At 43.7% G+C, this 25567-nt stretch overlaps 1 non-coding gene across 1 annotated transcript; it reads right to left on the bottom strand.

Annotated features, from left to right (window-relative positions):
• Positions 1 to 21166: 21166 nt before the first annotated feature.
• LOC133762683 (U2 spliceosomal RNA) lies at positions 21167 to 21351 on the bottom strand. The gene has a single exon (XR_009866348.1). It is a non-coding gene; the product is annotated as a U2 spliceosomal RNA (small nuclear RNA).
• Positions 21352 to 25567: the final 4216 nt, after the last annotated feature.

Genomic DNA, 25567 nt, shown 5'->3' with positions numbered 1-25567 from the left:
AGTGGTGAGACTAGAGGCTGTGGGAGGAGGGATGCTGGATCCGTGTCTCTAGGCCCCCTGTGACTTTGGGAGAGTTGATTCCGTCACATTTCCATCTGGTCTAGCCCCCGCTTGCACTTGATAACAAAGCTCAAAAGCGACTTTTTCGGAAATCTTAGCTAAAACAAGTTTCCTACTCTCCCCTTCAACATTCGACTTCTGTTTGCTCAGTAACCAAATGTTTAGGAAAAAGCTTTGTCCCTAGAGAGCACTCAATCCACTTAGGGCTTCAACTAGTTAAATACAGTTGAGTTTTCTTAGTCTCTTTAAGAATTGACATGAAAGAGCTCTGGGTGAGGGGGAGGTGCGTGTGGAACTGTGACCTCAGCACACGCTACCACAGCCAGCGGGTCTATGTCCTCTCTTATCAGGTCTAAATGATCCTATCAGCTCAGCCTGCCCAGCATCCTAACACAAGGCACAATACAGGCACGAACGTTGCCCCTGCCTACTGCATAGGGCGACAGGAGTTGATCAGTGCTGCTAGAAGAGAAAAGAAAATCTGGGGACATTATTCGAGAATCTCAATTCGCATCTTGATCTTTGTGGCTGGGACACTGTTCGACTTCTACATGAATCTCAGATAAGGCATGAAGTCCGCGGAAGGAGTTGCTTCATTGGCGGAGTAGATAAGAACTCACACTTCGGATGCAACTGAAAACTTTATTGACAACAGTAGAATTAATCTATCTGAAGCAGAGTAAATCTAATAATCAGCAAAAAATAAATTGGGAAAAAAACCCAAAACACAAAAAATTTTTTTTATTCTTACAGTGTGAGCTATCTCTCAGTCCTGCTGAAGCTAAATAATGATCAATCCGTCCTATGTCACCCTACCACCATAAAGAACATGATGGCTTGTCTATGCATGATTGAGATGATGAAAGAGATTGTATTGTAGGGGGCCGGTACTGTGGCACAGTGAATTAACGCCCTGGCCTGAAGCACTGTCATCCTATATGGACAATGGTTCGCGACCTGGCTGCTCCATTTCTGATCCAGCTCTCTGCTATGGCCTGGGAAAGCAGTAGAAGATGGCCCAGGTCCTTGGGCCCCTGCACGTGCATGGGAGACCCAGAAGAAGCTTCTGGCTCCTGGCTTCGGATAGGCACAGCTCCAACCGTTGCAGCCAATTGGGGAGTGAACCATCAGAAGGAAGACCTACCTATCCCCCCCCCTGCCTCCCCTCTCTCTGTGTAACTCTGACTTTCAAATAAAATAAATAAATCTTTAAAAAAGAGAGAGAGACTGTATTGTAATCGGCCCAGAGTCTAGATTATTTCGCTGCTTGTAAATATTTCTGAAAATCTTATGGTGTGAGTCAGGAACTTCTTGAGGATAACTCTCAGCTCCCAGTAAGTCTGAGAACTACACCTGGTACACTCAAACCTGTCTTTCAAAGGAGCATTACCACCTAATCGCCAGCCCTTAGCTAGTCCCAGTGGGAGATGTTAACCCTCAGTCCTAGACTTCCCGAAGAAAGAATATGACTTCCAGCAAAGCAGAAAATATCAGCAGACAATAAGTGGTCACGAGTTACGTTTTTTAAATTGATGTGGCTGAAATCTAACAGGGGCTCCTATGGTCATGGGGAGCTGGGCAATCGCCAATCACAACCAATGTTTTGCCTCACTTTCCCTCTGAGAGGGAGACCTAAGCTATTCTAAAAGCGAATAAATACCTTGACATATTTTTGGAGGTAGCATATAAATCAAGAACAAACTTGTTCAAGTTGACCTAGACTTAAGAACTTTTGCAATTATGTGGTGTGACTAAGCCTTCTAAATGCTTACTTTTTATGCAGTACCATTCTAACTTGGAGCAGTATAACTAACTATGGGGATTCAGCAGAACGGTCGGGTTTCTTGGGACTAGTGTAGGACCCCATGGGAATCAGAAAGAAACAATTCAAACCCAACAGCTTCTAGGACAAACATCTCACCTGATTTTAACCCTAAGCAAACAGCCTTAGCTTCTTTTGTTTTAAAAGGAAAGCAATTTATTAATCAAAGGAAATCTACTTCAAAGTTCTGATTTATTCCAAATATTGTTCTTTGATACGTTTTAGGTAGTCTCAGAGATGTGCTTAAAGTACACATTGACACTTTTTTTATTTTAAAAAACTGATACGTAATCTTCCTAGGGAAAACGTGAAGAGTCCAACTTTGGACTGCTAACAATAACAGAGACACTGACCGGCCATAAAGAACTTTTGCTTCTCTGTTTCAGCCACATTTGAGACCATCACAGACTCTCTTAGCATACTCAAACAGCATAGAAGTAATGTGCCTAAAACCAAACCCTCACTGTCAACCCAAATTCTAGTTCTTCATGGGAAATCATTTCATGCTTTTGCTGTGGAATCTCCCATCCCTGTTGTAAGCATAGAGTTTGCATATCTTCAGTATTAAAAACACTTTAAGCTTCGTAATCTCTTCAGATCGTTGTTTTGTTAGGACATACCAGGCTGGTTTCATAAACCCAATCAAATCTTTGCCTTCAGGCAGACATCTGCAGTTGTTGGCCTCCAGGTGCCGAGGAGTCCCTGTACTTCTAGACACGCCCCCAAGGGGGAAAAAAGAACCTCCGGGAAGTCTGCAGGTGCAGTGTCTAGCAGGGGAAATTGGTGATGGATTGCCTTTCCACGTTGTGTGTTTGCACTGAGTGCTAAGGACACAGCGCATGAACTGGGAGCTGTTTCTCACTGCTTGTGATGGAGTTCCCCTCGGTCTAGGCCAAAACCTCTCTCCTTAAGAATACTAACTGCGGTTTGGGGGAAATGCATTTTTGGGAAAAAAAAAATAAAACCTAAAGAACCTTGGTAAAGGAGCCATGATTCTAGAGAGAATCAACTTGTGGGTACCACTGCCTTCACTTGGGACTGAACCAAGCTTTGGTTCAGGGCAGCTTTGGTCCAGAAGATGATGTGAAATAAAATGCTATGCCCAAGGCCCCAGATACCCAAAGTCACTGATGGTCACACGCTTCTTTTTCAAGTTTCTTTTCCTTTATTCTGTTGGTTATTTCTTTCCTTCTCTGCAGGCTCAGAATTCTAAGTTATTGGTACACACTCTTCCATTAGTCATGGCATCCCAACATCCTTACTTCCAAAAATGACCAGAAATAGATTCCTCCTCCAATCACTGGCCAAGCTGAACTACCTGTATCAAACCAAAGGCAGAAGCCATTGGTTATCTAAGGAAGATTGAATGGTGACATATGAATCATATTTCACTTAAATCACAATGTTTATCTCAGTGTTTCTGTGCTGGAGTCACCACATGTGAATAATTCAAGCTATTTTCATGCCACAAGAGCCCACAAACAAGTATCTAAAAAAGAACCAGAAGTCCCATTACTTGAAACACAAAGAACTTAACACAGGTCACATCCAGTCAAATAGCAATGCAAACCTATATTCACCATTTCCGAAAAAAGATAATGCTCTACCTTTCCATTTACGGTGAAGAAGTACAAGAGAGGGGCAAATGATAAATGAAAAAACTGGTTCTGCTAGCATCTAGCTTGTGAGGAGAGTATTAAGCCTGGGAAAATAAATCAAAACCCACAAAACAAATCAACAGAACTATATAACCCAGAAAGCAGGCCAACAGAACCAAAACATGACGCCAAGACAAACTATCTAAGCTCAGGCCCTCCTAATGCCACATTCAGACACACCTATATTGAGAAGATAAGACCCGTGACCATTGCAATAACACACCTGCTGTACCAACTCTGGAGCCCACCACTGCTAGACTAACCCTGTGACTAACTGCAGCCTCCAAGGAGGATTTTGTCTCCCCCCTTGAGAGGTCTCCCTGTTCCCCAATGTGCCTTCCCTTTCCTGTATCAACAATGAAATCTAATCATGTCAGCTAAGCTATGTTCCTTCAGCCAGCAGATGTCACGTTCATGTGGCAGGGGGCACACTAGAATACTATGGCTAAGAACACAGTCTCGAGTCCAAACCGCCCTGGGTGTAAATCCCATTCTGTTACTCTCTATCTCAGTTACCTTGGGCAAGCTACTTAACCTCTCTCTACATTCATTTCCTCAGCAGGTGACTGAAGATAATAGTGGGATCTACTACATACATTCATTACAAAAATTAAGTGAATGCATGCACATGTGTGTATGTGCATATGCATATACTTTTCTTTTTTTTTTAATCTGACAGATAGAGTTAGACAGTGAGAGAGAGACAGAGAGAAAGGTCTTCCTTTCGTTGGTTCACCCCCCAAATGGCCACTATGGCCAGAGCTACGCCGATCTGAAGTCAAGAGCCAGGTGCAGGGCCCAAGCACTTGGGCCATCCTCCACTGCCTTCCCGGGCCACAACAGAGAGCTGGACTGGAAGAGGAGCAACTGGGACTAGAACCCGGCACCCATATGGGATGCTGGCGCCACAGGATTAACCAAGTGAGCCATGGCGCCGGCCTGTATTTTTCTTTATAAATACAACGATGCTTCACAAACATGAAAATGGAATTAAAAGATGTTTCTCTTGGTGCAACAAAATTGAAATTTCAGTCTTTCATGATATGCATTTTCCATGAACTTTTGGAAGACCCCTTGAAACCCCTGGAATATAGTATAGCAATTGTTACTACCAAGGAAAAGGAAGAGTTTGCAAGTACGAATCAGTCACTGGGGGAAATTCTCTAGGCAAAGAGAAAAACAATCACAGAAAAACGACAACTGAACGGAGCCAGAGAGGGCAGAAGTCTCCCTCTTAGGCAGCACGTTGAGCTGGATGGTGTTCTCACAAAGGGCATGTGTGGCAGGTGCACTTCCTCAGCTACTTACAGATCTGCCCGGGGCAGGCATTTGGCAGAGCCATCAAGACTCTGCTTGGGACTCCTGCATCCGTGTCGGAATACTTGGCTTTGAGTCCAGGCTCCACTTCCAATTCCAGCCTCCTGCTAACGCACACCCTGAGAGGAAGTAGATGATGGCTCAAGTAGTTAGGTCCCTGCCTCTCAAATGGGAGACCTTGACTGATTGCTTGACTCCTGGCTACAGCATGGTCCACCAAAAAACAGCTGAAGGGAGTATCCTCTTAAGCACCCTCTGTTCCTCTCCCTCTGTCTTTAAACAGGTAAATAATGTTTAAAAAAATCATTCCCAATCCCTTTCTCTCTGGACACATCCCAATGCAGGGTCTAGAGAGAGATCTACTCACGCCTTCCTTGAATGCCAAGTTCTAACCAAGTTCTGAGTCTTCTGAGAGCGCTCCCAGGAGAGATTTTTCTTTTTAGATAAAGAGATGAGCTGTTCCCACCTCACGGTGCCTTGAACGTGAATCTGATGCCTGACACTTTCTGCTTGCCCAGCAGGAGGAAGAGAACGAGCCTATAATGATGGTGGAAGATAACGAGGCAATGACCTGGCTCCCTGGTGGCACTGCAGAGCTGCTGAACCTATGCCAGCAAACAGCTACCTCCAGATTTCTTGTTAGTGGAGACAAAAAAAAAATCCCTATTGTTCAATCTCCTCTTCATCAGATTTCTGCTGTTATTGCCTCCCCATTAGCACTGCTCCCAGGCACGACTCACGGGCATGACTGCACATGCATGCGGAGAATTCATACCGAGGCTTGCTCCAAATCCCGTTGGTTCCAATAATGAGTCCCTCACATCTGGCACTGCACAACACTGGACACTTGTCAGAATCATCCAGAGACCTTGTAAGAAATCGAGACTCCTAGAGCTAATAGCCAGATGTGCTACTTCAGAGGACCAGAGGCAGTCGGGGGCCGGGGGGGAGCCACATCGATCTCCTCCTTAGTCTAAGGCGAAATGGATTCTGGGTTGTGGTTTTTTTGTTTTGTTTTGTTTTTTGCAAAAATAATGTCATTCTCAAAGAAATCCTCAACCTTTTCACCAAGAAAATTCAGTCTAGAAAGGGTCACACACTTTCATCCTCAATCTAGGGTCCTTGGGTCTCACCCCAAAACTGCTGAACAGATTCTGAGGCTGGGACACAGCCATTGTAAACATTAATCCCAGCAGATTCTGAGACCTCGCCTCAAAATGACACTGTAGATCTCTGTTCACTCCTTCCACCATGTTCTCTGGTCCACCACCATGGACGAGAGAGAGCCTGCTACAGAGGCTGGGTCTCCTGCTGTAACCAGACCCAAACGTCACCCATGAGTGACCTACATGGTAAACGGGGAAGATACCCAAACCAAAAAGGAGAGCGAGCACTCAACAGGAATGTCCAACAGTAAGTTCAATAACGAAAACAAAGCATGGTGATATGATGGTGGAACAGAGAATGTGTGTTGTGGATGGGAAGGGGAAAATCAGCCAGGGAGGGCCCATCCACATAGACAACAGGCAGCCTTGGTTCTGAAAGTGTGGAGGAGTTGCTTTGCCACGGCTGGGAGAAGAGCCATCCCAGCAAACCCAAAGGCAAAGGCCGACAGCAGGCGTGAGTGGGCTCGTGCGAGGGAGAGAGAGGACCAGGTTATAGGGAGAGGTGAGAGAGAGATCAGAGCAGGTGCAGGTCTAGTCACCAGGGTATGAAGTTGGAAAGGAGTTATTCTGAGGGGAAGTCGGTAAAGGATTTTAAGTGGGAGCAGGCAGGTGTGTACGTGAAGGTGACGTAGCATCATGTTAACCACCCCTTGATTCTGTGCGGAGTCTTGTGCTTTTCAATCACCAGCCAACCCCTTACAAGTGCAGGACAGCAGGCCTGGCCTCGTTCCTGCCTGGCTCACTCAATGTCAAAGCTGCACGTGCCCTTTGTTGGCCGACCGCCCCATCAGTCTGGCATGCCCTTCCAACTGTCCACTTGTGCCAGTCTGTTCTCCTGCATGACTGCCTTCCTGCCCCATTGCTTCTCTGACTTGAAAAGACTTCTCCACTTACACAGCAGTACGTAAAGACATTTCTCTCTTTACAGTAGCTCGAGGTGACTAAGATCCTTTGCAACACAGCTTTCACTATGCCCTAAAGTAGTTAATATCGAATTTGACTCCATCAGCTAAGTCATGCAGGAGATTGCACCCATGAAGAATGAGGCTGTTAAACCATTAAATGCACACTCACACGCCACATGACATGTGGTCAGCAACTGGAGGCACCTATGACATTGGATCCATGAGATTTTATCACCTAGTGACACTGTAGTCATCTGAGCTTGTGCAAGTAGAAGCTCTGATGTTCGCCCTGCAACAAAATTGTTTCTCGGAATGCATCCCCACCATCACATGATGATGACTGTTGTCCTCCATGCCCTTGCTACTCAAAGTGTGGTCCATGAACTGGAAGCATCCCGACCACATGGGACTTCCTACAAATACAAAATGCAAGGCTCTCCTCCAGACTTTCTAAATCAGAATCAGATTTTCATGGAACCCCCAGGTGATTCATATACACCTTAAGGCTTGGAAAATACTGCTGTACACGAGTGCTCTTCAGCCTTGGCTGCACACTACAGTCACCTTAGAGGCTGAAAAGGGTGATGCAGGAGTCCCGACCTCAGAGATCTGATTTGATGTGGGGGTGGGGGAGACCAGGGGAGGGCACCTGAGTATCAAGATGCTTGCAAACGTGAAGGCAGGATTCATTTTCTTTTTTTTTTAACTTTTATTTAATGAATATAAATTTCCAATGTACAACTTATGGATTACAATGGCTTCCACCTCCCATAACTTCCCTCCCACCCGCAACCCTCCCCTTTCCCGCTCCCTCTCCCCTTTCATTCACATCAAGATTCATTTTCAATTCTCTTTATATACAGAAGATCAATTTAGTATATATTAAGTAAAGATTTCAACAGTTTGCACCCACATAGAAACACAAAGTGAAACATACTGTTTGAGTACTAGTTATAGCATTAAGTCACAATGAACAGCACATTAAGGACAGAGATCCCACATGAGGAGCAAGTGCACAGTGACTCCTGTTGTTGACCCAACAAATTGACACTCTAGTTTATGGCGCCAGTAACCACCCTACGCTCCCATCATGAGTTGCCAAGGCTATGGAAGCCTTCCAAGTTCGCCGACTCTGATCATATTTAGACAAGGTCATAAAAGACAGGGTGAGGATAGTAACCAATGATCCTAAGAGTGGCATTAACCAGGTCTGAACAATTATACAGCATTAAGTGGGGAAGAGGACCATCAGTACACACAGGTTGGGAGTAGAGTCATTAGTGGTAGAGGTTATGATTACATTACAAAGGAATGAGGCCCAAGTGCGCTAGACAGAGTCTAGAACAAAGGACAGAGTCATTATTAGAGGAGCTAAGAAAGGTGCTGTCTAAGCTACAATTAAGTTTTCTGATTGAGAGGCAAATAGAACCTGACAGAAGGGGCTTGATAATAATCTGTTGGGCTTTAGGCCTTGTAAGTTAAGAGGCCCAGACCTATCTATCTCTTCACATGGGGTACATCCTAAGGGAGGTGTGAACCTCCTAGGGGAAGGCAATCTGTTGACTTTCATTACTTAGCTGGCCTGGGAGGAGAGCTGGCCAGGCAAAGGCAGGTGGCATCTCTAACAAGAAATTTACAATTCAGGCAGGATTCATTTTCATGTTCTCTCTCTCTCTCTCTCTCTCTCTCTCTCTCTCTCTCTGAGAGGCAGAGGCAGAAACAGAGAGAGAGCTCTCCTCCACTGATTCACTCCCCAAATGCCTGTAATAGCTGGGGCTAGACCAGGCTAAAGTTAGGAAGCTGGAATTCATTCCAGGTCTTCCATGAGGGTGGCAGGGACTCAGCCACTTACTGCTACTTCCCACCATGTGCTTTACCAGGAAGCTGGAATCGGGTGCAGAGCTGGGACTCCGAATCCAGGTACTGCAATATACAACAGAGGCATCCCAACTGTTGGCTTAACCACAAGGCCAAACACCTGCCCCTACAGGCATGATTCTTTAACATTGGTATGCGGAAGGCCATCAGGAAGTGTGTCAAGCCTGTTTTGCTGAGTCCTGTCCCGAGATTCTGCTGCAGGAGGCTGGTGATGGGCTGCAGAAACCAGCATTCTTAACCAGCATTCCCAGTGGGCTCTGGTGCAGGTGGCTCACAGAGTGCATTTCAAGAAACACTGTACTAAGAAGCTGTTGAGGGGTGTCAGGTTAAAGGCCCAGCCTGTAGCACCAGCAACCCATACGGGTGCTGGCTGGAGTCCTGGCTGCTCCACTTCCAATCTGTCTCTCTGCTATGGCCTGGGAAAGCAGAAGAAGATGACCCAAGTTCTTGGGCCCCTGCACCCGTGTGGGAGACCTGCAAGAAGTTCCTGGCTCCTGGCTTTGGATCAGCTCAGCTCTGGCCATTGTGGTCATCTGGGGAGTGAACCAGTGGATGGAAGACCTTTCTCTCTCTCTGGCTCTACCTCTCTCTGTAACTCTGTCTTTCAAATAAGTAAGTCTTTAAAAAAAAAAAAAAGAAAGAAAAGAAAAGAAAAAAAACTGTTGAAGGAAACAAGAAAAAAACTCACTATGAGCTGAGGATGCCAATTAATTTGGCTGCTGAATGATGTGTGTTGGGTGAATCTACTTAATAATTGCACATCTTCTGAGAGCACAGAAAACAATGTGGATTTCTGATGATTATCTTCCAGATCAGAGATATCCTCCTGTCAGAAGTTACGCTGGCTGCGAAGATCCTATAAAACATCCTGCAACCTAATGAAGGCCAAGGTCGGGAACAAGCCTGTACCAAGGAAACCTTACACGTGGGGAAAATGTCTCTCCGGGCTAGAGAAGGAATTCTGCTTTTACACCATGTACTTTCCAATAAGTGACAATGAAACCAAGAAGGCTCCTCTTATTTGAGAGTGTCTGATAAGCAGGAACCCAACAGTCACTGTAAGGTGCCCATAGCCTTTGCAATTCCCTCTCTCCTCTCGGGTCCCCCCTCTCACACTAGCGGGACCTTCACCACCTCCAAACTCCAGCTGGGCCCCAAGACGGCTTAGTCCTTACTGTTTCACTCCTCACTGATTGTCTTGTGTATGATTACTTCGTGTCTCTAACTAGGCCATTCACTTGCAGACAAGGCTGGTGTCCAGCTAGGACTCATTTCCCACAGTAACAAAGGACACTGCTGGATACACAGTGGAAGCTTGGCAAATAGTTGCTTGATTGAATAATGGCAATCAACACACTATACTGCCTTCCTGGGCAGCTTCATCAATCACGATGAGTGATCCTTCAAACGGCGAAGGCACGGTCAGTGCTGGGAGGTTCTGAGATATAATCTGCCTGTCGGTATTAAAATAGCAACGAGAGTACCAACCAAGTAGATTAATTGCATTTCAGAAATGTCGTGGTAATTATATCATTGAATCCCATGACAACCTTACAACAAAGCCAGTCTGTTTCTTTCATTGTACTGTGGGGAAAGCACTTCATGAGGTATCTACCCTCTTGAAAATTTGTAAGTGCAGAATACAACCGGTGAACGACAGGCACTGAGCCGCACAGAGCACGTCTAGAACTTGAAACTCTATACCCAGGGAGCAACTCTCTTCTCCCCCCCCCCCCCCCCCCGCCCCGGTACCTGGCAGACACTGCTTTACTCTCCATTTCTATGAACTTGACTATTTTCATACCTTGTCTGAGTGAATCAGGAAGCCTTGTCTTCCAGTGCCTGGCTTCTTTCTACTAGCTTAATGTCCCTCCATGTTGTCCCATATGGCAGGATTTCCTTCTTTTGAATGGCTGGTATGATATTCCTGTGTAAGTACATACCGCGTTTTCTTGATCCATTCATACATCACTGGCTATTTAAGTTGTTTCCACATCTTGCCTACTGTGAATAATGCTACAGTGAACGTGAAGGTGTGGCTATCTCATTATGATCCTGATATCAGTTATCAAAACTGGGGGATTGCTGGATCATATGGTGGCTTTTAAAAAATTTAGAGGAGACTGTATACTGTTTTTCACAGTGGCTGAACTCCATCTTACATTTCCATCAACAGACTACACAGGTTCTTACTTCCCTTTATCTTCACTACCACTTGTGATCTTGTTCTTTTGTTCACCCTAACAGATGTGAGGTGGTGTCTCACCACAGTTTTCATTTGCATCTCCCTGATGATTAACGATGCTGGGCATCCTGACATACACAGCACTCTTCTGACCATTTGTAGGTCTTCTTTGGAGAAACGTCTACTCCAGGTCCTTTGCTCATGTTTTTAAAGATGTATTTATTTATTTGTTTGAAAGGCAGAGTTACAGAGAGGCAGAGGTAGAGAGAGAGATAGAGAGAGAGAAAGAGGGAGAAAGTCTTCCAACTGCTGGTTCACTCCCCAAATGACCACAATGGCCAGAGCTGGAGCGATCTGAAGCTAGGAGCCAGGAGGTTCTTTGGGGTCTCCCACTTGGGTACAGAGACCCAAGCACTTGGATTGTCTTCCACTGCTTTCCCAGATGCATTAGCAGGGAGCTGGATCAAAACTGGAGCAGCCAGGACTCAAACCAGTACCCAAATGGGATGCCAGCACCGCAGGAGATAGCTTAACACCTTATACCACAAAGCCAGCCCCATGTGCTCATTTTTAGGTAGACTATGCAGTTCCAGAAGTTCTTACACATTTTGGACACTGACCCTTTAACAGATATATAGTTGGAAAGAACTTTCTCTAATTCTTTGCCTTTTCACTCTACTCACTGCTTCTTTTGGTATGCAGAAGTCTGATAGAGCCCCACGTGTCTGTTTTTCCTTTTGCTGCCTGAGTTTTCTGGTGTCATATACAAGAAATCCTTATCAGGCTTAAAGTCATGAAGCTTTTCCCTATCAGTTATGCAGTCCCAAGTTTTCTATGTAAATATTTAATTGTTTTGAGCTGAACTATGCATATGGGATATGATAAGGATCCAGTTTCATTACTTGGTATGTTAAAATTCAGCTTCCCAAGGCTGGCTCTGTGGCACAGTAAGCTAAGCCTCTGCCTGTGGTACTGGCGTTCCACATGGGCACCAGTTCATGTCCTTGCCACTCCTCTTACACTCTTGCCTTCTGTGACAGTCTGAGAAAACAGTGGAGGATGGCCCAAGTCCTTGGGCTCCTGCAACCACATGGGAGACCCAGAGGAAGCTCCCGGCTCCTGGCTTCAGATCAGGCCCAGCTTCAGCTGTTGTGGCCATTTAGGGAGCAAACCAGCAGACTGAAGTGCGATTCTCTCTCTCCCTCTCTCTCTCCCTCTCTCCCTCTCTCTCTCCCTCTCCTTCCCCCTCTCCCTCTCTCTCAGCCTTTCTCTGTCTGTAACATTACATCTCAAAAAAAAAAAAAAAAAAATCCAGTTCCTCAACAACACTTGTTGAAGACACTGTGATTCCTCATTATGTATTCTTGATATTGTAGTCAAAGATTGGTTTAAGTAAAAACACGAGCTTATTTCTGAGCTCCCCATTCTGTTCTGTTGTTTTATATATAGCTGTTTCTATGCCAAGAACATACTGTTTTATTTACTACAGCTTTGCAATTTTTTAAATCAGGTAATACAATATCTTCAGTTTTGTTTTACTTTTCCAAGACTGCTTTGACTATGTGGGGTCTTTTGTGGCTCCATATGAATTTTACTTTGTTTCTATTTCTATAAAAATTATCATTTGGAATTTTATAGATATTGCATTAAACCTGTAGATAATATAGACATTTTAATAGTTTACCAATCCATGAGCATGGGATATCTTTTTATGTATTTCTGTCTCCTTTAGTTTATTTCATTCATGTTTTTTAGTTTTAATCTTTAATCTTCTTAAATGAAGTTATTAAGCATTTAAGTTTATTTCTAAGTATTTCACTCTTTTGGTGCTATTATAAATGGTATTTTCTTAATTTTGTTTACAAAAAAGTGTTAATATATTGGAAACACCACTGATTTTTGTATGTTGGTTGTGTACAATGTAACTTGGCTAAATGTGTTTATTAGTTATAACAGGCTTCCTTTTGTTTTTATAGAATCTAAGGGGTTTTTAAAATTAATTTGAAAGAGTGACCAGAGACAGGCATAAATGGAAACAGATGAGAGATCTCACATTACCTAGTTCACTCCTCAAATGCCCACAACAACTAGAGTTAGGACAGGCTAAAGCCAAGAACTCAACCCAGGACTCCACATGGGTGGCAGTGACCCAACACCACTGCCTCCCAGGCTATGCAGTAGCAGAAACCTAGAATTAAGAGTGGAGCTGGGAATCAAACTCAGACACACTGATACAGGATGCAGGTCACAGAGGCAGCATCATAATGGCAACATCAAACACCTATCCCAGGAGTTTCTACGTATAACATCATTTTCTCTGCAAATAAAGACAGTTTTACTGCTTCATTTCTGATGTGGATGTCTTTCATTTCTTTTTCTCGCCTAGTTGCTCTGGCTAGAACTTTCAGTGGTACACTGAATAAGAGTTGCAGATTAAGCATCTTTGCTATTTCCCCATGGTAGAGGGAAAACTCAGTTTGTCACCTTCGCATGTGATATCAGCTGTGGGATTTTCATTTATAGCCTTTATTATTTGACAGTACAGTCCTTCTATATCTGCTTTATTGAGAATGCTTAATCACAAAACAGTACTGAGTTAAGAGAGGTTTTTCATCCAATTTGCAAATGATGAAGCTGGGGCTAAGAGAGTTGAGCTGAATGCCCCAAGTCAAAAGTGCCCAGGGATGATCCTTAAGGTGATCCTTCCTCGGGAGGAAAGTAGCTGGGATGCCGACCTTGTGACTGCAGCACCCTCTCCACCTCTACCAGGTGACCTTGTGCAGGAGCAACTTTTAAAACTGAGGCAGAGGCTTACTTTGAAAGACCTCTCATTACCTCTTGACACATCAAAACCAAGCCAAAGGCTTATGGCTCCTTTTGCTGTCCACATTGGCTGGGCTGTGGTAAACCTGTCTGAGTGTTTAAGGGGAAGAAAACAGAGCAAATTTTCCAAGGTACGAACCAGAAGGAACCAAGTATGAGCAAGGTTAACAGAGGGAAAGCAACTTTGCATGGCACAGAAACTGCAACTGGAAACCTGTAGGGGAAGGCATGCCACTCACTCTGCCTTGAGAGAAAGTGTTGTGAATGATTGCAAAACAGCACAAATATTTTGTAGCTCTTTCACCAAGATGTGAGGCCTACGTCATTATCCCTTGAGTTTGCGCTTGTCTTATTACTTACTAGGGCCAGTGGCATGTGAAGGAATTTACAACAGAAGAGTTCTATGCCTAGGCCTCAACGGACCTGACAGCTTTTTGATTGTTGGATGGCAAGAGATGTACAGCCCACCTATCTCCATCTTTCCAGGCAACAGTGAGACGACCACAAGTCCTAGAGGGAGGCCATCCTCATTTATACACTGTCCTCAGCCAGAAAGCAAGCTGACCACGTGAGTGAGCCCGGTTGCTCCTAAATCTGCCTCAGAACAGTAGATGCACCAAACTAACCTGGAGTTCCTGAGCAATATTAGATATTTGTAGTTTTGTTTGGTTTTAAAGATTTATTTATTCATTTGAAATTCAGAGTTATAGAGAGAGAGAGAGGGACAGACAGGAAGGAAGGGAGGAATGAACAGAGGGAGGGAGGGAAGGAGAGAGAAAGAGAGAGAAGGAGAGAGAGAGAATATCTTCTGTTCACTAGTTCACTCCCCAGATGTCCACAACGACAATGCTGAGCTAGGCTGAAGACAGGAGCCAGGAGCTTTACTGGGGCCTCCCATGTGGGTGGGCCACCTTCTGCTGCTTTCCTCAGGCAGTTAACCAGGAACTGGTTCAGAAGTGGAGCAGCCAGGACTCGAACCAGTGCCCATATGGGATGCCGGCATCACAGGAAGTGGCTTTACCCACTACGCCACAGCGCCAGCCCCAAGGGGTGGTAGTTTTAAGCCACTATTTTTTTATGATTCATCTACAGAAAAAAGTTAACTGATAACAAGTGGCCCTAGAAAAAAAAGAAATATGAAGATCATGAAACTAACATGCCATTTGCAAACACCAACAGCCATTGCAAGTGACAGCAAAGCTAGAGAACAAAGAGACATTCAGTATGGCATAGAGACGACTGATCACATCAACTTTATAGATAATACACTCAGAGTCACTACTTGCCACCTGCGGTATGTTTTTTTTTTTTTTAATATGGATAGTGACTTATTTTTTGAAAGTACTAACACAAATCACAAATAGCTACAGCAGTGAAAACCATTTGATTTGTTGCTAATAAAAATCATGTAATTCAGGGCTGTGCTGTGGTGCAGCGGGTTAAAGCGCTGGCCTACAGTGCTGGCATCCCAGATGGTCTCCAATTTGAGTCCTGGCTGCTCCACTTCCAATCCAGTTCCCTGCTAATGCTCCTGGGAAAGCAGCAGAGGATGGCTCAAGTGCTTGGGCCCCTGCACCCATGTGGGAGACCTGGAGGAAGCTCCTGGCTCCTGGTTTCAGATCAGCCCAGCTCCAGCCATTGCAGCCATTTGGGGAGTGAACCAGCTGATGGAAGACCTCTGTCTCTCTGTCTCTACCTGTCTCTGTAACTTTTTCAAATAGATAAAATAAATCTTTGTTTAAAAAAATTGTACAATTCACCACTTCTCAGTGCACTAGTTGTAAAGCACTAAGCTGGTATTGAGCGTGTACCATAGCTCTTCTGTCTTACGTCAGTGATGGGCTCAGGTCTTTCCAGTGCAGATGTAACTCTTACCTCCATTCATCCCCATCTCAGTGCAACTTGGCTTAGCTTTTATCACTTCACTTAGTTTTATCATGAAATAAGAATTATGGTTGGAAGGCCAAGAAGAGAAAAGAACAAAGAGAGAAGGAAGAAAGTATTATGCCAACATCCATTCAGCTATTGAAGACTGGCATGTCTGAGCATGCGTCTTTCAACCTTTCTTCCAAACCTCAAACCTCCTCAAATTATCTTGCTAGAGGGCTGAAGAAAGGATAGGGGAGTTCATAAAAGATAGAATCCACAGCCCTACCAAATCCCACAATGACTGTTTTAGAAAACAATCACACAGTGTGAGCATTTCATAAAGAAATTTTCCCAGGAGCTGAGGTATCTAATTAGATATATATTTAGTATCCTAGAAAAACATATTTGTGAAAAAAAATCAGTTTGAATGAAGATCTCTTCTAACTTTCCAGAAGTATTGTTAAACTAATTCTGTGTTTCTGGATGTCTCTGCTGGAGTCCATGGCTTATCTAAGACGAAAGCTATCATGGAATCTTCTACTCTCCCATGCCTGATGGTTCCATATGAGCCTGGAAATACACACAAACTCCTAAGCCTGAAACTCTCCCACCCTCGAGTACCACGGTTCCTTTCTTATAATTCCCATAAGGATGCTACACTTTCTCCTTGTCCCTGAGCATAAGCAGTTTGCTAAGAACACCTTCCCCACACATCTCTACTTGTTAAAAATGGTACCCAACTTCTGAAGTCCATCTCAAATACGATCTCTTTATCGAAACTAGAAGTCACATCTCCAAATCCCTTTATAGCTGGGGAGCAGTCGCGTGCCTGAGTCAGGAGTACCCACTTGAGACAATGATTCAAAAAAGCACCAGGAGAGGTGTCCATGCTCGGAAGGAGGACTCTTCCTGGTAGAATGGCAAAAGCAGCATCTGGTTCTCCAGTGACAATGTGATCCGAGCTTCTAGTCTTCCAACTTTCACTGAGTGAGATGTTATCTGCCAAAGGGGTTCTATTATCTCACGCACCTCTAAAAGGATTCTTAATATTATCACTAAAGCAATGATACAACGTGTTCTTATAACTTGGAATTTTTATGGCATACTTATTTTTATAAAACTCTGCTAGGCTATAGACATAGGTTTCTAGCCTATAACATAGGGGTTAAGTTGTTCACATTCTGAGTCTGACTTTTCCGAATGACTCTTAGAATCAACCACATCCATGTTTTGGCATCCGCCGCTACTCTCTGGGCCATCAAGACTGTGAGGGGTGCAGCACGTATCCAAAGGCCCTTGGCTATCAGCACTCAGAATTTCTGTAAGCAATGGGAGCTGTTCCTATGGGTGCTGATGCATGTGAACAGGCAATGACAGCTACATGTGGCCACCACCTGACCAGCTGCAGTTTGAGATGCTGTCCAATTACAGAGATGAACGTTGTAGAGGGAGCAAGGGGCCTTCCCAGTGACTCCCAGGTCACTTTCATTACAATGGTACGTTATAGTTCATCCAGCAAAAAAACTGATCAGTGGTGCCCACAAGACCATGAAATGGAGTAAATACCTCTCTTCCTGGCTGACTACTCTACAGCCTACCACATAAAGATTATAATACATATTCAAAGTACTTTACTGAGGGGGTTATAATAGGTAGTCTCTGAAGGGAGGAACAAAAGGTATAATTTTAGCTAATTTGGACTTTCACTTTATTACAGCAGCGAAGGCACTTTAAAACTTAAATTCTCATACACATCATCTCTCTGAAGTCTCCCAGAACAACTAACCCCAACTCTTGCCTCAGGAACACATCACTGCTCCTACCAGCTAAAGGCTGAGTTTTCTGAGTTTTCTGAGTTGTCCATCTCAAAGTATACCCTGAGCTTCAATTAGATTGACACTGACATTCACTTCTGTGTCGTCTCATGGCCACAGGGTGCAAAATGATCTTCCAGTGTAAGCAAAGGTGAAGACTACAGAACAGCAGTGACAGCTTTGGATCCTCTGGTTAACTGCTTGGTAACTATACCTATTATAGATTTCTTAGCTGCAAATCACAGAAAACTTAATTCATAGTGCCTTAATATTTTAAACATTTATTGTCTCATGTAATAAGAATGTCATAGTTAGGTCAACCTCCAGATGTTGACTAAGTAGCCTCGGCTCTGCTTCTTTAAGGTGCTCACGGCTCGGCCTTCCTCTGTATGTCAGGCTGAGTCTCAGGTAAGAGCTCCATATCCAGGTACAGCTTTGTCTATAGGAACAAGAAACGTCACTCTGTGTTTCTTAGGAACAAAGAACTTTTGACTAGTCAGCTCAACTCTTCATTACTATGATCACACACCTGAGACCTATACGAAGAAAAGAGGTTTACTTAGCTCACAGTTTTGGGACTTCAAGGGCATGGCACCCACATCAGCTCAGTTCTGGTGAGGGCCCCAAGGCAGATGGCCAATGATGGGAGGCAATGATAGAAACACACATCAGAGCCTATGATCATGTCTCCAACAGGAAGCAGGGAGAGGAGGAGGAAGAGTTAGGCTTGTTCCTTTTGCAACAAGCCCCTCCCTCGAGAGAACTACCTCACGCCCCCACAGATCTAAGTACCTCTCTCTAGGTCCTACCTCCTACAGATGCCCCACCCTTCAATTTCATCAACTTGGGGGCCAAGCCCAAAACACGATGGACATTTGGGAGACACTCAAACCTGTCCAGAATCTCCCATCATTCCTCCTCTTCAGGTCATTCGGCAGAATCAGATCTCCCACCCTTGCCAAACCAACCACCATCAGGGCATGGGAGCACCAAAATTGATTGCAACTCATCCCAGAGGCCAAGGGCTGGATCATCACATAGATGGAGATGGACGCCTGAACAAAATCAAGGTCCTCTTAGGAAGAAGGAAAGAGATGTGAGAAAATGTTAGGTAACAGTGTCTATTAAGAAATCTCTCTAAAGCATTTTCGTAGACAGTAGACCACAGTCATTTAAAGGAGCTAAGAGTCTTTATATATCCTTTCTTTCTCCCCTAAAGAAATGACAACTACAGAGGACCAGATTAATTTTATTCAATATATTCTCCTGATTCCTATTTTATTTATTGTGAGGGGTGACAAGGAAGCGTTCATGACTTTATGGAAGCCTAATTTCCATATATACATCTCTCAAGGAACATCTAACCTATCCCATGAGAGTCCCTCCAATGAAGAATGAGTTGAATTATTCATCATCTTTTCCAGGCCTAAAGTAAACCTAGGCATGGCCATATCTAACTTGCATGTATTAACAGACGTTCTTTGACTTCAGATACTTTCCACAAATGTTGCACAGAAAGCAGAGAGTTTTCAATCTGGAATTTTAATGTTCTCAACAGTCATAGAGTGAGCTGAGGTGAGACAAAATTAAAGTCGCTAAGCTAGACAGAAACTATCTGGATCAGACCTTGATCAGATCTCCATCTTCCATATCCCTACAGCTGCTCCCACCTGGATGGGTCCTCATACCTAAGAACTGGTGGGCTGAGGAGTGGGCGGGCATATGGCAGAGAAGTTAAGATGCTGCTTGGGACAACACATCCCATACAGAGTACCTGCTTTGGGTCCAGGCTCCTCTGCATCCAATTTAGCTTTCTGCTAACGCACACCCTGGAAGGCAGCAGATGATCGCTCAAGTAGGTGGGTCTCTGCAACCCAAGTGGCAGAGATTTACAGGGTCCTAGCTTCAGCCTCACCAGCCCTAGCAGTTGTAGTATTTGGGGAGTGAACCAGTGGATGGAAGATCTGTGTCTGCTGTCTCTACCTTTCAAAGAAAGGGAAATACATAAAATTTGTTAAAAATGAGTGAAATATAGAGTATTTCAAAATTATAGAGTATTTAAAATATATAGAGTACTTCAACTTGTTCACAAAGATGTACACACAAATGGTACATTTAAATGAAAGTCTCTGGATGACCATTTTCCCTTTTTCTCTTTACTGTCTCCTCCCTTATGTAATCTCCCCCATGTGGGACATTTCCTGCTTTCCTGTGGCACAATGTATTTGCTGAATATCCTGATTCCTTCCCTTTCATTCTTGTTCTTTGACTTCTAATTCTTATCGCTCTGTGCTGACCCCAGGTCAAAGTCTGTTGTTACATCTGAGAAATCCAGAGATATCACGTTTACCCAAAGGGTCAAACTGACTCTCCCCAAAAATGATTGGTGCTGACTCATGGGATGCCACAGGGATTACAACAGTGCAGCTGAAATCACTGTCCAAAGATGCAGGACAGCCATGGCCATTGAAAAAGACAAAGCCCAGCTACAAATCAATTAGCTACCCCTGATTTAAAAGAAATTCAGTGTGGCATCCATGATGGGAATCAGGAAGGAAGGTACTTCCTGAACTGACTTACACAATGCTAATATTTATCAGATAAAGGAAGGAAAATATTAAGAGTCAAAAGCCAAACACAAATTATTACTCTTCAGGTCATTTTCATCGTCTAATTATCCCAATGCATTATCAGATGCTAATCTGAATGCCTGAGGAGGGAGTAATTTAGATTAAGATCTCTACAGTCTACAGAGAATAATGGTCAAACAGAATATATGCATTTAATTAAATATTTCAATTGGGTTGACAGCTCATAAAGGAACTGTACCTGTGCTATTTCATTTGATCATTAGGATAGCCCTGTGCCGTAGGTATCAACACTTTCTTCATTTTATGGAACAGTAAATCCAGGCTCTGAGAATTTCTGTGTCTTTTTGAACTTCATAGAACTAACAGGTAAATAGAAAAGCAAGGACTCACTCCTTCTACTGCTTACATTGCCAATATACATTCATGACAAAGAGAAATAAAGAGCTCATGACTTCACCAAATAGAACACAACCTGGAAGCTAGCAGGTGCTTTCTCCTAATAAAGCCTGTGGCTTTGTCTCACTCTCAGTCTCTCTTAGGCGCGATAGAAGATGATGATGCTTCTTCGAGGACCGTTTGGGAGAATTTAATGAATGAGCAACAGTCCCAAGGAGACTTGCAAAGTACAATGTGCACCAGCGAATATTCTCCTGTGGCAGCTGCAATAGCCTTCAGCGTACCCACTGAAGCCCCTGTCATTGGAACGCCGTCCTCTAAACCCAGTGTGGCACCTCGTTAAACATAGGGTGGCCTGCTGGTCTCCTTTACAAGCGATACTTAAGGTCAGGCTGTTCTATTATCTCCACTTAACAAGATAAAAGTAGCTTCCCCTACTCTTGGCCCTTTGCCGAAAAACGTTGCCAACTTTTATTTTTCCAACAGCTTCTATTAGAGCTTGAGATGGGCCCCATTCAAACACTCTTCCTGCCAGGAACTCCAGGCCAAGATCTGTGATGAGTGAGCAAGACAGCAACTGTGATTTTCAAGTCCTTTCCAAGGATGCGTTTCTAGCAGGCAGTGTGACGTTGCCTGCACTTGAGGTTTTAACTATGGGGTGGAATTGGAAAGAATTCAGTAGTAAGATTTCACACATTCACAGATACCTGAAACCCCAAGGGAAGCTTCATCTATAGAATTCTAAGAGATAGGATGTATACATAAGATTTTGTATTTTTTTTTGTCCTCGGATAGAGGACGTATCAGATATTAAACTGATAAGAACAGATACTACACTTGATCTTAGCCAAAAGGCCGAGAAGCGATCTATTTTGTATTTTTAATGTAGTTATTTTGTTTTTCTGAATCAGCATAGCAAATGTATCAAACTCATACACCATAATCAAGTGGAAGGACATTGCTAAGAGCTACTTTAAGGAAAATATAGTATTTAAACCACAGTTATAATGGTTATTTGAGGGGAAATGTGGTTTTTTTTTTTAAAAAACTGACTAAAAATGTGTTCATAGGTTTTCTTATACAATTGAATGTGGCACTCAGGGAAGGGGGTAGGGAATGGATTCAGGTGTGACACTGTCCTGCCCAACTCATTTGCCAAGACAAAAAAAACGTGTTCACTGACTGTGGGGAAAAGACAAGTTCAAGACAAGTTCAAGACTTGGCTGATGAACGATCCAGCTATGATGGTACCACCTACAGGACAACAGTCTGTCTTCCTCATCAGCAGGAATCCTTACTAGGGTGCGGTAAAGTAATATTCTCCACGCCGGCTACCTTATCTGATAACGAAGCCTGCTAGAACTGTGTTGATTGGGGAGGCAAAATAAATGCACACAGGAATGAAAGTAGGACTGGCCTTTGATGACAAAAACATTTTTTTTTCTAGTCAACCCTAATTTATTACACAGGATATTTTAAAAGAGCATCATATTTCATCTGACATTATTTTTCAGCAATGTCTCTCATGGATTATTGTAACAATAAGCATGTGGCTTTCTTGATGTAAAGAAAACTCTCAAAAAATGTTGACAGAAACCCTGGGATAAAGTTGATTCTCAGGCTATCTTTGTAGCATGGGAGTAAGATCATGAAATCAGCCAAAGAGAAGATGCTGTTTCCCATTTGCTCGGTGGAGTTAGAACACCCCAGGCTGTGCTTTCCAGTGGAGGCGCTCAGCAAATCAGCAAGCTTTGATCAATGACTGGTTCTTGTCCACCTCTTCACTGGCGTGCACAGCGTCCAGGAGCCCACGTGGATAAGTGAGAGACGACTTTGGAGGCCTAGCAGTCTATCAGCCAAAGCAACTGCAACAGATCCATGCAGCCTGGAGCTGCCTCCGACTTAAAGAGACAGTGGAGGGTCACACAGAGCTGAAGATAGGTTCCAGTTTTGGGAATCATTTCTCATCATCAGAAACAGTAAGGTAGCAACCTGTTGCAAATGGAGTCATGTCCATTTTGAAGTCATCACGATGTTAGGTACATGACCTTGATGATTGTAATTATTCTTATTGAACGTAGAAGGCATCTGGCATGTTTTTGGGGACTGGATTCCTAGGACACCAACAGAATTGAAATTCAGGAAAATCATGCAATAGGTAAAAAAAACAAAAAAAAAAAGAGGCTTTTTGTCATCATCTAGACAGGCTCTTTAGATAGAACAGTCATCTCCAAAGGGGGTCAGGCGTCGCTCAGCCAGAGCAGAACAATGAGGAGGTTTTGGTTGGTGATGAAAAGATATTAGAGAGGATGGCTTATGAGCCAGAGTCACACTGGTCTGCACAAGCTCCGATCAGCAAGTGCAATGTTCCACATGACATCTGGCCCTCCCCTCCTTACGTGTGTGAAGGAATTTAAGAGATTGTTTTCAACCAGCAGCCAGTACAACTCAACCTGTCCTTAAGAAAGAACTGAAATTGAAGGTGTTAAGAAAGAAAAATGCCTTCCTTTACATTAAAGGCATTGAAAAGTATGTTGGGGAAGGGCCGAGGCCAGGGCAGAGAAGAGGGGGACCCATCAGCAAAGAAGCTCTCTCTGCTTCCACCCTCTTTTCTTCCTTTCTCCCCCTTCCTTCCCTCTGTTCTTCCCCTCCCTTCCCTTTTCTCTTTACTACCACATTTTACAAAGATTTAAAAGACAGAGACCTCTGACTTGCTATTTGCCACTGGATTCTGGGCAAGCCAGGTGCTGAAAGATGTCCAGGTTCAAGTTTCACTGGAATTAGACCTGATGTCTTTTTCATTCTCCTTCCCCACATCTCCTAGTGGAGAAAAGTCCAGCACTCAGATGAAAAATTTGGGGACTATCCAGACAAGTGCTCCCACTGGAGAACAGGAAAGTGAACCTGTGATAACTGTGAATGAATTCTCCGAAAATCAAATGCCACTCTCCAAAATATAAACCAGATGGAAGTAGCCAGGAATCCAGGGCACCACTCTGCCTCCAGTTTATTTTTAGCAGAAATGTTATTGAAGTCTTTTCAGTACCATAATTAATTTTCAAGGACTGCCATTTACTTCACAGCATAAGATTTTTTGCACAGGAGGTTTGAGCGGAAAATCATGTTTTTTAAATAGTTTGCAGTGTGTTGCGGGGTGGGGGTTGGGGGGTATTCTTTTAGTTTACCAACTTGGCCTAGAATTATTGGCTCTCTGATCCAAATGTAATTATTTGGATCTTTACATGATAGTGGTTATTTATATATTTAGGATGTGTCAATCCCCTCAAGGCTGGGTAGTATCATAGCCTAATAAAATATTTGGCTTTTATGTTTTGGGTATGCAACAAGGGAATCCATAGTCTTTTTTGTACAGATTTATTTATTTTTGTAAGGCAGAGAGGGGTGTGGGAGGTAGGGAAGGAGAGATAGAGAGGTTTTCCATCCACTGGTTCACTCCCCAGATGGCCGCAGTGGCCAGAGCTGTGCTGATCCAAAACCAGGAGCCAGGAGCTTCCTCCAGGTCTCCCACATGGGTGCAGGGGCCCAAGCACTTGATCCATCCTCTGCTGCTTTCCTAGGCCATAGCTGAGAGCTGGATTGGAAGTGGAGCAGCTGGGACTCGAACTGGCACTAATATGGGATGCCCGCACCGCAGGCAGCAGCTTTACCTGCTATGCCACAGTGCTGGCCACAGAGAACTCACAGTCTTGTTAACTATAATCAACCTGAGGTATTAGAGTTTGGACATGAACTTGGCCTGTCCATGCCAGAGGGAATATAAGTACCTTCTTTCAGGCTCTGAATGAACTCATTAATTATGTCAGCAGCCCCAGCAATGGACCTGGAGACCTCGGCAGTACTTAGCGAACCTTCTCAACTGTTTGGAAATCTGGGGAAGATCTTTGAGATCTGTACTCACTGTACTTACATAGAGCCCGCTCCCTGCAAATCCTCAGACTTCCCTTGATCCTGAGTCTCCTTGGTTTGGCCACACAGGGGTTGGAAGGAGATGAGGGAAACAGGTAGTAGTGATGCCCAGACTGCATATTAAAGACCCAAAGTACATCCTAGTGCACACTGACAATGAAACTCTTTTAAAGGCATGGGTTTTTGGAGCCATATCAACCACACTTGAGTTCCTGCTTCATTTAAGGCCATCAAGGTCTTCAGAGCAATTTAATTGCTATAAGTTTATATGTTTTTGCTTATTAAGAATAGCTTTACAGAGACTGTGACCTCTGTTTATAGAACAAAAAACATGTTTCAGCCTTTCCACAACAAGTAGTTTCCAATTTTTTTTTTTTTTTTTGGTAAGTGATCAAAAGTGCCTTGGCAGTTACCTATATCAATAACAGCTTAGCAAGATGAGAGTGAGAGAGAAAAGCACAATCAAAATTCTGCTAAGGTCAGTTCACATTTTCTTAGCATAAGTAGTCCCAAATAATGATTGATCTCAATATACAACAGTCCTACCCCACACACACATTTTTCTCTCCCTGCTTCACTGGTTCTTGGGGAGAGACGTACAAGTGAAATGAAGGGGGATACTCCAAATCTACCGTAAATTTTAAAAAAGAATATGCTTATGAAAGGTTCCCAGCAACAGACCAAAGAGTTTATGTATGAATTTGGGGAAACAGGTCTAAAATAATTTAGTATGTCCTTTCATCTCTCAAAAGTGAGGAGGGAGGCACAAAGGACCACAAATCAATTTAATTCCACAAACACCTTCAGAAGCCCTACTGTGGGCTCCTTGCAGGGTCAGCACCTTGCACAAGTGAGCAGAACACACAGCCAAGACTGATGAGGGTTTGTTCTCTTGCTTTTAAGCTCATGGACAATTCCACCAATTGAATGCTTTCCTCTTCAAAGCAGGCAATAGAACAGTCGTAGCTTTAACAGAGCTGCTGGTGGGATGGGTTACTGTGTATGAAATGTAATGGCTCAAGTCTTAAAACAAGAGCTATCAACAAGTCGTCTATGTTTTAAATAAGCTGTAAGAGATTAAAAGGAAAAACAGAAAGAAAGCACAGCAAGGACAAGGGAATGAAATTTGCTTATTTCTCTCTTCTTTCACAGAAAG

This window comes from Lepus europaeus, chromosome 6 (assembly GCF_033115175.1).
Source record: "Lepus europaeus isolate LE1 chromosome 6, mLepTim1.pri, whole genome shotgun sequence".
Lineage (NCBI taxonomy): Eukaryota > Metazoa > Chordata > Mammalia > Lagomorpha > Leporidae > Lepus > Lepus europaeus.
This window is presented reverse-complemented; position numbering and strand designations above follow the sequence as displayed.